We start from the raw sequence: 13,276 nt of genomic DNA on the forward strand, positions 1-13,276 counted from the left end.
TTCTGAAATTTACTGAATGATAGATACACTTAAGATTGGTGCATTTCATTATATGCAAAGTTTATCTCAAAATTTTAATAAACCTATAAGTTAATTTTGAGCACTGGTTAGTGATGTGCATGCCAAAGTGATCAGGGGTGAAGCATGCTGAGGTCTTCAATTTACTGTAAAATGCATAGAATATTGGGTCACTGATTAGACAGGGGGATGAAAAGGTGGATAGATATGTAATAAATCAAGGAGGGTTAATAAATAATAAAATGCAAATTGTAGAATCTAGGTTGTGGATATATGAAGTTCTTTAAACATTTTGTGTTTGAAATTCCTCATAATAGAATATGGAGCAAATGCAGAGATTAATTATCCACTATAAAAGATTGTTACCTCCTCTCCTGCTTTGATGAGGACAGAGGCCAGTGGATTTCTGAAATAGGTGGAACATGCAGCTCTTGGGCACTGAGAAGAGAGGACTCGGAAAGTGAAAGCAGAGGAGGATTCAGATTGCAGGTCTGTTACGTATTTGTACAAATAAATTAAGCAATTGCTTAGGTTCTTTGAGCGACAGTCTCCTTACATTCAAATAAAGAAAATACTTCCAATTTCATAGGGCTTTTGGGAGGATTAAATTAGGTGATAAAAGATGAAACAATAGATGTGTCTTGAAGGCATATCTGCCTACAGTCTGAAGCCTTGTGGATTCCACCATCTGTGAATAAGCCACGTTTGGGCCTTTCTCTCTCTCTCTCTCTCTCTCTCTCTCTCTCTCTCTCTCTCCCCCCTCCCCCTTTATTCCCCCTCCCTCCCCCCCCACCCACCCACCCCCGCCTTTCTCCCTCTCTCTCCCCCTCTCTCCCAATTTTAATTAACCCAATTTCCAGCCTTGGTCCATCAAGCACAAGACTTCCAGATAAACATATTACATTTTCTAATTTGTTTGAAATGATATTTAGGATAGTAATTTCCAACCACCCCATTGGATTAGTGTATATCCCTGTACATTCTACTTCTAAGAATAAAAATGTCTGGCAAAGAAACAGGTTGTATTGTTTCCTGAAATAGGGCCACTACTATACTAACTATACTGTTAAAAGAAAATCATTTTATACAAATCTGGGCATTGATGTGATTATATGCTATACAAACCTTTAAACACGTAAGAGCCTGGATCACAGCATTCTGAACTGACTCTCATGCACATGTTTCTAGCTTAAGTCCTCTGGACTGAAAAATCAGCCTATCTGCTACCACCTGGTGGTAGTTTATCCAAATACGAGCTCTAATATTCCTGTATTTAAATAAACACCTTGATCAATTCAACTCTCAATCTATAAATCTAAAACATGTGGCTAACTCAAAATGCTTTGAGACATCTTTCTAGGTTTTCAGGCATATTTCCAGATGTTTCATTTGCTTTCCTTAACACAATAAATCATTATCACATGGCAGACCCTTTCATGTTTTTGTCTAGTACTAAGCCAACCTTATTTTCCATTATTCTCATTCACGCAATGTGTGCTCCAGCAAAATTACCTACTTGACGCTTTTCTAGTCTGCCCTCTTCCCTCCCCAGCTAGGAACGTTCTTTTTCATGCCCACGTCTTTATGTACAAATCAAATGTTCTCATGTCAAGTCCTCCACAAAATCTTTACACTTTATTAAACAGAACATACTCTTTTCCTTCTCGTATTTCTTGTAGCAATTCATTGTAGTGCCCATTCTCACAGTAGCACTTACACTGGATTACAGTTGTTTACATATGTCACCCAGCTTTTAGGAAATCACAAAGTACAGAATTGCCCACTAGGATTATATAAAATTATTTTTGTGGTTTGGGAAGAACATAACCTTTTATTTATTTTTATTATTTTTTATTATTTATTTATGAGAGAGAGAGGGAGAGATAGATTGTAAGTGGGGGATGGGCAGAGAGAGGGAGACAGAGGATCCAAAGTGGGGTCTGCACTGACAGCAGAGAGCCCCATGTGGGGCTTGAACGCACCAACCATGAGATCATGACCTGAGCCAAGGCTGGATGCTTAACTGACTGAGCCACAGGTGCCCTTAACATTTTAATAAATACATACTAAAAGGCAGTTTACAATCAGTGGTTAGGCTTTGGAATCAGACTGAGTTCAAATCTCAGATTACAAGTAGAAGCAGCTCTGTATTTTTAAAATAGTATAACATGACTGTAATTGGAGAGCTATGTGGAAGGCAAGATACTTGTATTTTCTCAACATCAATAGCTCAAACTATTCTCTTAATAAGTATTTAGCACATACTTTTGAATAAATTAATTAGAAGAGTCTTCCATCAGACTAATTACACAGATATAAAGAAAAATCTCAGCATACATATGTATACACACACACACACACACACACACACACACGATTGTACTATAATATGATAATACGACCTGGACAAAATCCTCACCTTTTGTGTGATATAGCCAATCAATAAGTAAATGAGTCAGGAAAATCACATCAAAATTGTGAAAATCCAAATTTCACATTTCAGACCCAAATTGTCCTGGCTGCATAGAAGTGAGCTCTCTAGCAATTGTTTTATTGCCTATCTCTGAGTCTTTTAAGGGTTGGTGCTTTACTTGCTTTTCCCTGTCATCCCTTGTCTTTATCTGGACCTAATTAAGTCTTGTGTGTACTTTTACTGTTTTGAATTAGGATGTGCCTGCTTAAATTCCCATCTTTCTGTTCACAGTTTTAAGTATTTTAAAGAAAGGGATTTTTTTTTCTTTTTGAAACACAAATATTCTAGAACATTGAGAGATGGGGAGATAAGTAATAAAACATTTAGTAATTCAAAGACAATGAAACCTTCAGATAAAAGCAGGTATAAAAATGAGCAATTCAGCAGTGGCAGACTCTTAGAAGTGTTGCTAAATGATGTTCTGGCCAAAAATATTTTAGCCAATTGAGTTTACTTCAACACATATTACTGATTTCCTACAATGTGCATCGACCATGGAGGGAATAGAAAGTTAGTAATATATCATCTCTAACCTCAGTAACCTAGTGCGGGAAGTGGTAGTGGGGCGGGGGGTGGGGTGGGGGGATTGGTTAGGAGAATGGCCATATGCAGAAATACCTACAATACGTGGCTGAAAGTAGGGAACAACATAACACTGCAGATGAAATGCTTTTCAGATTCAGAGAAGAACACAATAACATCCAGCTGGAGTAATTTGAGAAGAAAACTTCCTTTAAAAAAGTGACTATTGGGGTGCCTGGGTGACTTGGTTGGTTGGGCGTCCAACTTCGGCTCAGGTCATGATCTCACAGTTTGTGAGTTTGAGCCCCACGTTAGGCTCGGTGCTAACAGCCCAGAGCTTGGAGCCAGCTTTGGATTCTGTGGCTTCCTCTCTCTCTGACCCTTCCTGGCTCACACTCTGTCTGTCTGTCTCTCTCTCTCTCAAAAATAAACAAACATTAAGAAAAAATTACAAAAAAAAACAAAACAAAATGGTGACTATTGAACTATGGGCAACAAAATAAATACAGCATTTGATTATTTCCCCCAACAAATAAGTCCATACTTATGCCAAGATATATTTGGATAAATAAATGAGGTAGCTCTTCCTTACAGAATAATTCTGATTAGTAAATAGAGAGGGAATGGGGGGTATACAAAATCAGCATTAGGCAAACATTACAGTTACAACAGTTGTACACAAGATCCACTGAGGATGTTAAAATCGGTGGGTGAAGATTTGAGGAGAAATAGCATATTATTATAGTCTCTTCCAAGATATTTTAAATGACAAAAGGAGAAATAGTAATTTTACAATGGAGGACCTTGGCAGACACCACTCTAAGTGATCAAGGTTGACACCTCTTTGGGTTAAGACATATTAACTTCATGTACCCCCGATATGATATATTTGAAAGGACACAACATGGCATTTGTAGCATTCTCGCCAAAGATACAAAACTTAAACTTTATCATGAAAAAAAAAAAAGATTAGAAAAAAATGGAGAGAAATTCTATGAAATAACTGATGGGTACTGATCCAAAGTGTGAAGATCATTGAAGACAAGAAAAGACTGGAGGAACTGTCACAGATAGGAGCAGACTAAGGAGCTATACAAGTAAATGCAATGTGGAATCCTGGATTGGGTCCTCGAACAGAACCGGATTTTCTTCTTCTGTTTTTGAACTGTGAATCAAGAGATTCATTTCGTGGTTAAGGAAAATTTCTTTTCTTAAAAAAAAAAATTACGGATTTGAGAGTGAGTCAGCATGGGTGGGGGAGGAGCAGAGAACAAGGGAGAGAGAATCCCAAGCAGGCTTCACACTGTCAACATGGAGCCTGATGTGGGGCTCCATCTCACCAACAGTGACATCATGACCTGAGCTGAAATCAAGAGTCATACACTTAACCAACTGAGCCACCCAGGCACCCCTAAAGAAAATTCCTTTGTCAATAGGGTTGAGTTCCTCAAGACAAAAGACCGTATTTAGTCCATCTATGTCTATAGCCTATCACAGTGCACGTTTCATAGAAATTCTCAAAATTTGTTGAATGAATGGTGAGAAGGAGAAATAAGTAGAGCAAGGGACTGGAAATGAGGAGGCTATTGAACTAGACTAGATGATGGACAAGGAGGGCTGAATTTGAACTGTGGTGAAAGACATGGAGTAGATGGGATAGCTGTGAGAGATATTGTAAAGACTGCATCCAGAGAACATAATAGGTGATTAGAGGACATAAAAAGTCAAGAATTTTTCACATTTTTGAGCCTAAAGGTGATTGGGAGAATAGAAGAAAATACAGTATCTTTAACAGAAAATAATCTTAGAAAAGTCCCTAAGCGCACAATTTTGATGTCCTGATTTTGGCTTAATAATTTTTACAGGCCAATTCATCACTGGACAAAAATTCACATCTGGGCTATGTAATTTGTGTATATTATTGCTAAAAGACTAATGATATCAATAGGCATGGAAAATGATTTGCAAATTTGTGAAATTTTGTTCTGTTAGCACTACTATTTCAAGGATAAGTGATTTTTTTTAAATACTCTAAGTTTTTATTAGTGGTACCATTATAACTGAAATTAGAATTGGTACCGGAAAATAGGTTGCTGTAACAAAATCCTTAAACACATGACATTGGCTTTATGACTAGTAGCTAGCATAGGCCAGACGGGCCTCAATGAGATTGCAAATGGTGCCCAGGCAGACAGTGAGGATATTGTTATTAAAGACTGATGAAAATATTACCGACATTATGTAATGACAGAAAGTTTGGCAACATTCTCACCTGTAGTAATATGGAAGATGAGTATATGTATTTTTTAATGGTTATTTATTTTGAAAGGGAGAGAAAGAGGAGGAGGAGGGACAGAGAGGGAGGGACGGAGAGGGAGATAGAGAGAATCCCAAGCAGGCTCCTCACTGTCAGCACAGAGCCTAACGTGGGGCTCAATCTCATGAACCGTGAGATCATGACCTGGGCCGAAATCAAGAGTCAGATGCTCAGCTGACTGAGTTATCCAGGCACCCTGAATATGAGTATATTCTCAGTAAACTCTAAGTGTGGCTAGGAACATTTCTAGGCATATTTTTAAAGTGCCAAATGCTTTCCTTTTAACTGTGTTTGGGAAGATAAAAATAGATGAACTGAAGAAAGACTTGTTAGGTTTTCAAGCAGAATATGGAAGAAACATTTCTAATCCCAGAATTTCTAGTTTAGAAAATAAAACTTTTGTCATCTCCAAAATCCCAGTTCACAAAATATATTCAAAGAAAATTAAAACCTGAGGGGAATGCCAGGGCCCTACCAGTAAAACATGTCCGCAGGGTCAAGATCAGTTTGGGGGTATGGTTTTAAGACCCTGTGTTGGGACTTCAGAAAAATGTAATGGAGTACTTTGTATACCATCTCAGCTAGAGTATAGAGCTTCTAAGAAGCTAAGGACATGTGTTATAGACCCTTTCAATTTAAAAATTGTCCCTTCAGGGATCATAAAGACAGTGTTCTTATATTCTATCTGTTACAAAAAAAAAAAAAAAAAGAAAGAAAAGAAAAGAAAAAGAGAAAGAGAAAGAAAAAAAAGATGAGGGGTTTTAAGAATCTTGAAGGTGCTTTCCCAAAGCTTAAGGCATAGAGGATCCTGCTGAAAGGAATTTATACGTAATGTTTTTCTCTAGTGAAGATTATAATTTGATACACAGAAAACCTGCACCACTTTTTTAAAAAAATTATAGAAAATTAACTCAAATTGTACAGAGTTGAAAATTAAGAGGTCTCTGGAACCCCCACCCCCTCCTATGGATTAGAAGCAGGCTGAGAAGCTACTCAACTGTAAATGTAGGCAATTTATTATGGAAAGGGAAGGATGCTTCAGAGGATAGAGTGAAGGGTCCAAAGACCAGGGGGGACCCAAGAACCACAGAACTCACTCCTGGCGAGCAGAACTTCTCTGGAGTGAGAGGAAATGGCCACATGTGCCCGGCTGGATTTGAGAATTGTTATGGACTGGTGACTTCTAAGAGCCACCTAGCTAGCCCCGTTTTTCAACTGGGGTATCTCTTGCAGCTGTACTACCCTTATTATCATTTGTGAGTTAGGAGTGTGGACAACAGATCCTTTGTCTTTTAAAGGTCTCTGAAACCAAGGATCTGTACCTGAAGACCCCATCCCCACCTGGGATGGATTTAGAAGACAGGACTAGATCATCCTGGACTTTGAGCTCTGTCATTATGGTATGAGGCTTTGGGGGCTTTAGGGAACAGTGAGGGTATTTTTCATGTAGGGTCATGGACTGTTGAGGCCAGAGGACAAACTGTGGCAGCTAATTTCCAAAGAGGGCCGTCAAACATTTCTTCCCTTTTTGGATGCATGTGCCACTCTTTATAGCAAGAGGTGGACCTAATTTTCCATCCCCTTGAAGCTGGGATAATCCTGTAACAGGTTTTGACCAAGAGCATGAAGCAGAAATGCCATTCTAAACCTTCCAAGCCCAGCCCTTAAAAGCACTGATAGTTTTTACTTTCTGCCTCATGGAATTCCCAAACACATGGAGAGGTCATGCAGAAGAAACAAGGCATTCTATGGCCTTGGCTGAGACCCTCACAAGAGTCTGCATTACTGCCAACCATGCAAGTAAGACTTATATTTTAACTTAGCCAAGTATCCCAAGGCTGTGGCCCTAGCCACCATCAAGTGAAATAGAAAAACCTCTCAGCTGAACCCAGCTAAACAAAAGAATACCAAAGATTAAAAAAAAAAAAAAATGTAGTGTTAGGCCTTTAAGTGTTGGGGTGATTTATTATTTAACAATAGGTAAGTGAAAAAAATTGTATTCTGAAGTTGGATCTTTAGTCTATAATAGATTTGTGAAATTCGGATCTGTTTATTGAGACCTATGTATTCATTTTCTTTTATTAAAATCCTATAGAAAGCAAAACTTTAATTATAAAAATAAGCATAACAATAAATATATAAAATACAACCATATAATAAAATTATTTGTGACGTGCATTGCCCTAACTCTCTTCTTTAGTCAGAATATATATAAGCTTCTTTACATTGGTCTACAAACTATTTATTAGAATTTAGTTATCTGTTGTTTGCACTGTGCTGAAAACAAAAATTTTCTTGAGGAAATTTTATTTATTTATTCAATTTTTTTACATTTATTTATTTCTGAGAGACAGAGTGAGACAGAGTGCAAGTGGAGAAGGAGCAGAGAGAGAAGGAGACACAGAATCTGAAGCAGGCCCCAGGTTCTGAGCAAATGTTCAGCACAGAGCCTGATGCAGGGCTTGAACCCATGAACCGTGAGATCATGACCCGAGATCGGACGCTTAACTGACTGAGCCACCCAGGTGCCCCAAGGGAATTTTATTTTTAAAGAAGTTCTAAATTGCTTCATGTTGTTAAGTGCTTTTTGTTTATATTTTATGTATAGCTTATATGGTTTTATATGGTTTGCCTATTTTTGTGGGAATGTGGAAGTCCTGCAATGTCTGATTTATGAGCTGGGAGGCTAGACTGGATGCTAGGCTACCTATGGCCTAATAAATGCTGCACAAAATTATTACTTAAATTCTGAGTGTGTAACACCTTCACTTCCCTCATCTTTTTCAGTTTTCAATTTTTTTTTTTAAATAAGACACCATACAACAGGTCACCTACCCTGTTGCTCTTGAATTATAATGAATCAGGTCCTTTATATTCTTTGAGAGCTTGCACCTAAGTAAGCCATAATCGAAATGCACTAGGAGAATGAGATTCAGTTCCTCTTGGTCTTTTCTGTGCTACTGCCCACCAGACATAGGAGAGGTTTGGGCCTCACCCTGTCAGGGATCGGCTGCTTTCGCAGTTGAAGAGGCAGAGAAAATTGGCACATGACCTAGCACCAGGCCAGAATTTGCAAGTTCTATTTCCAGCACAAGTCAGACCTAGTTTCGAGAAACAGTACCACTTGCCACAAGGTATGCCAAGCAAAAGCCAAAGTAAAAGAAACTTTAACCCCAAAAGTAAGCTCTCAGTGCCAAATACAATGGTCAGTGGCCATTTTACTGAACCTGGGGGCAGTATGTCCAAAACCAGTATCTCCATCCTCCTTCAACACTGTATCTACTTGGCCTGGAAGATATCACTCCCTCTTATTTTCTTCTTCTTTCATTGGTCACTGGCTGTTTCATCTTAGGAGGAAGTCCTGGTTTCTGCTCTTGTCCTGAACTTAGTATCACTGTGTCTTAGGGCTCAGGGCTTGGTCCTGTGTCTTCTCTCTTGTTCATTTCTCTGTCATCTTATCCAGTTTTGTTACCTTAAATACTTTCCCATAGACCCGGCAATCCCCAAATGTATCCCCGATCTCTAGCACTGATCTCTCCCTGGAACTCTAACTACCACCTCCTGCTTGAGATCTGCATTCAGACAGCTAACACGCATCTCAGCCTCCTGTGTCCAAATTGAGGGAGCATTTGGTCTCTGTACCAAGCCTTCCTTCCCATGTCAATAAATGGCAACTGCATCTTTCTAGTTGCTCAGACCCAGACCTCAGAGTCACCCTGGATTGCGCTCTTTACTCCAGTCATCACATTCAATTCCTGGGCAAATCTTGTTGGCTCTCTGGTCAGAAAATATCCAGAGCCTGACCACTTCACTCTGTTTTCAAACCAGCCTCCTCACCACGCTGGACTATTGCAATGACTTCCCAGTTGGTCTCACCGCACCCACCCTGTTCCTTCTACAGTCTGTTCTCCAGAACAGCAGCCAGGAGGAGGTGGTTAAACTTTAAGTCCAATCTGTCAGTTCTCTTTTCAAAACCTTATAATGGCTCCCCACTTTGTTCAGCATAAAAACCTTGCAATGGCATTCACAGCCCCATGTGGTTTGGGCCATCCATTGCCTCTTTGATTTTTATCTCCACCACTCTCCCCCTGGATTATTCCACTTCAGCTCACAGCCTGCCTTGCTCTTCCTGGGGCTTGCCAGGCATTCACTTGCTTCATTTCTTGGGCACTTGCCATTTTCCTTCTTTGGAAACCTCCTCCCCTAAGTACCCACGTAATTGTCCTCTTTTAAGTCTTTGCTCAGATATCCCTTTTTCAGCATGGCTTGCCTCAGTGGTCTTGTTCGTAATTGCAGCCCAAAACCAGACCCTGACACTCCCTATTCCCTTTCAAGTTTTATTTTTCACCATAGCATTTACCACCTTCTAGCATCCTGTGTAAATTGCTTGCTTGTTAACTCTCTGTCTTCTCCCAGCTAGAAAATGAGAACCCCAAGGGTGGAGATTTCTGCTTTGATTTTTTTTTTTTTTCCTACTGATGTATCCTAACTTCTTTAGAACAGCCTGACATACTACAGGTACTCAATAAATATTTGTTAAATGAATGGTGATTCCATGTTAATGAAAGTTCTTCATCTCATTTTTTCCTCATCAATTTATCCACTAGCTGCTCAAGAAACATGTGGAAAAAAGGGTCAGATTTAGGAAAAGATGACTTTGTCTTTATAGCACCTTATACAATGCCAAGTTATTGCTGGAAATTTGGTGAGCCACACTGGAAACGGATTTAAAAGAAAAATAAGAATAAAATCTACAACTTAAACTGAACTACAAATTCTGATTTTAAAATCAGCCTTCAAAATACATTACTGAGGGCTGATGGGGATGGGGGAGAGGGGAAGGGGGGTGATGGGCATGGAGAAGGGCACTTGTTGGGATGAGCACATGTAAACCAACTTGACAATAAACTATTTAAAGAAAAAAAATACTTTACATAAAGCCATTCCATCAACAGTCCTGGCCTCTCCTCCTGAAAGAGCCGATCCACAGCCTTATACTTTCTGTCTCAAGAGAGTTTCCTGAAAATATTAACACAATAAAACAAAAGAGCTTGACATTAACTTAGATTTTTCTCTTAGCAAACCCTAATCTGAGCTTTTTATCAACTGTTAGTATCTTAATGGAAGAGGTTGTGATATCGAGCCATGAAATGAAGGTTAAATGGCTCTGCAGAAGGCACTAAATGTCAGCTCTTTATTTGGCTTTTCTGAACAAACACTTGGTCTCCTATGGTGTCTGGGTCTGAAGACTTCATGAGTTACCTTTGGGGCTCAGATCTCTTTTTCAGGCACCGCTGCATATGGACTACAGTACTTTCCATGGATGTCTACATCAGTAAATAAGACGCTTTAGCATGGAAACCTCCGTGGGGTTCTGGAAGTCCTCGGGGATGAACAGAGAGCAGATCTGGGTTTTTCCCAGGGAATATATTCAGCTTTAGTGTCTAGACACATGTGTGCCTTGCTGAGTGGGGAGCAGCTGGGTGGCAGTTATATACATATTTATAGTGGTCTTTCCTTTTTATTCCCTATGGCATAACATTAGTGAAAGTGTCCAACCACCTAAAAAATCATAATAATTTGAGTTTAAAATGTGTAACATTTGAAAATTAGACCTTTAGAAAACTTTTTGGGAAATAAAAGGGTCTATTTTCAAAATGAATTACTTGTTTTGATAAAAATACATGTGGATAACTTCTCATTGCAAACAGGTAAGTGTTGCTCTCTGGCTTCAGCCCTTCCTCAGACCCTCTTCCCACATATGCCAGTTCCTTGTACTCCAGTGACAATCTCCAGAGCTTATATGCTTTCCAGAACTACGTTCCAGAATTCACGGCCTCCTGCGGTGCTACCTGGCTGGTCCAAAGTCTCCAACAACGGCTCTATTTGTGGAGCTTCTAATTTTTACAACACCAACTGATTTTTTTTTCTTTTTTTTTTTTTTGCATCAAGTAGAAGTTGGTTAAACTTTGAATTTTTCTTTCTAGAGGTTAATATTTCTTTTTGGTTCAATGCATTACATCTCTCAAGTAAACTTGAACTTTAACAAGGATCTTCTGGAGACACAACCTAAGGAAGATTCCTAGGGCAGGGGATTTAAGGGCCAAGAATTCATGTGTTACAGTGAAAGGAACATTAGATTATGAGTAAGAAGGCCTGGGCTTGAGTCCCAGGGCCATTCAGTATTAGCCATGTGGCCTCGAGCAAGTCACTTTAACTGTTCAAGAATCTGTTGCTACTTACTTACCCTATTTGATGTGCTGGAGAGAAGGCTAATATAATAATATATTCAAATAATGTTATAGAGTTCTTTACAAACCTAACACCATATTATTGACTATAAGGATGGATTTTAGGGCACAGCTCTTTTGGTGACCTTCAGATCACACTGTATGTGCTGCCTACACCACCCACATTTAGAGCTGCACCTATGTACGTGTACCAAAAAATAGATTTTGAATAACACAAGTGATTGCCATGATCACGGAGGAGCTATTATTAAAAATATTACTTTGATTAAAAATGTCAGTTTTGAGGAGCTTTTAATATCTTCCACCAGTGCTAAACTGACATCAATGACATTTCATTATTAGTTCCTAAAAGTTAGTTTTCATTTATATCTTTATTTAACTGAGCTTTGCCTACTGCCAATTTGTAATAGACAATGGCTTTCAGTAATCCTTTAGCTCACAAAGAAATTTGTTTGGAAATTAGCACATCAATTTCTGTATATTCTGGACAGATGTAAACATATTCCTAATTGTTGAAATGCTTGGCCATTTTATCACATGGATCTTAATAATACCATACCCTACTTATATGACTAAAAAGTACTACTAAGTATTAAGATTTTCTCTTTATGAATTAAAATGTGCATTAATTTTTAACTATTTCCAAAGAAAGTTACTGTTTGAAATTAGGAGTTCATGGTAATTCCAGGGTAATATTGGGGTTTTAATGTCCATCTCAGAAAGTGAGACAAGACAAAGAATGAAAAGCATTTACTCACTCTGCCGTTATCTATAGGGCATCATATTTTTATAGGATTCTTTGCCCTACATTGGGCAAATATCAATGAATAAGACAATTAGTCTCTGTCTTCACAGAGCTTACATTCTCCACTATACAAAATATAATGCCAAAGGAATATGTAACCAAATGAACTCTCTGAAGCCTTGGATGAGTATGTGCATATTTATGTGTGTATATAAATATATGAATGTATGTATGTACACATATATGTACTATATACTTTCTGAAGCTGAGACCAAGTATATTTTAGGATAAAGTGGGAGGGGAGAAGGGAGTTGTCAGTTCTCACATAGAGAAAATATTCCCTTAGGGATTTAGAGTGGCAATAAAATTGGTTGAGTCACAATAGTTTTTCCCCCTCAATATTCCATTCACACACACCCCTAGCCTCTCAAGCTTTAAACCCAACACCTTCCCCCAGCACAATAGTCAATGACATGTAAATAACTAGTGCACCACCATGTGCTATTGTAGTGAAAGTAAGCTCAAGCTCACATCTTAGAGGGCTTGGGCCTCATTTCTTTATGAGAAGACCCTGCTAGCTGAAGCACCACACCCACTATGTAGGATGCTACGTCAGTTCCAGGTTCTTCACTAGTCATGTCATTTCTATTTGAGTTCCTAAGCTTAAACGTCAGCTTCACCTTACCACTTCTCTTCATCTGCCATCTCACTTGCCCCCTTTCTCTGTTTCTCAACCACCTGGAGCTCCTTTTCTATCTGCTCTCCACTCCTGATTTCTATGAAATCACTTCTCATCTTTCTCATCTCTTCTGTTTCTACCTCTGATTTATCCATCACTTTATCAAATGCCTAATATTAAAAATGAAAATGGCAGTTCACTCTCTTGGAGATATGCATTATCAGAATAACACAACTGGGCAACCGTTCTTTAAAGAGCTCACTGACCAGAC

This window comes from Hyaena hyaena, unplaced genomic scaffold (assembly GCF_003009895.1).
Source record: "Hyaena hyaena isolate Hyena2069 unplaced genomic scaffold, ASM300989v1 scaffold_950, whole genome shotgun sequence".
NCBI classification, from domain to species: Eukaryota; Metazoa; Chordata; class Mammalia; order Carnivora; family Hyaenidae; genus Hyaena; species Hyaena hyaena.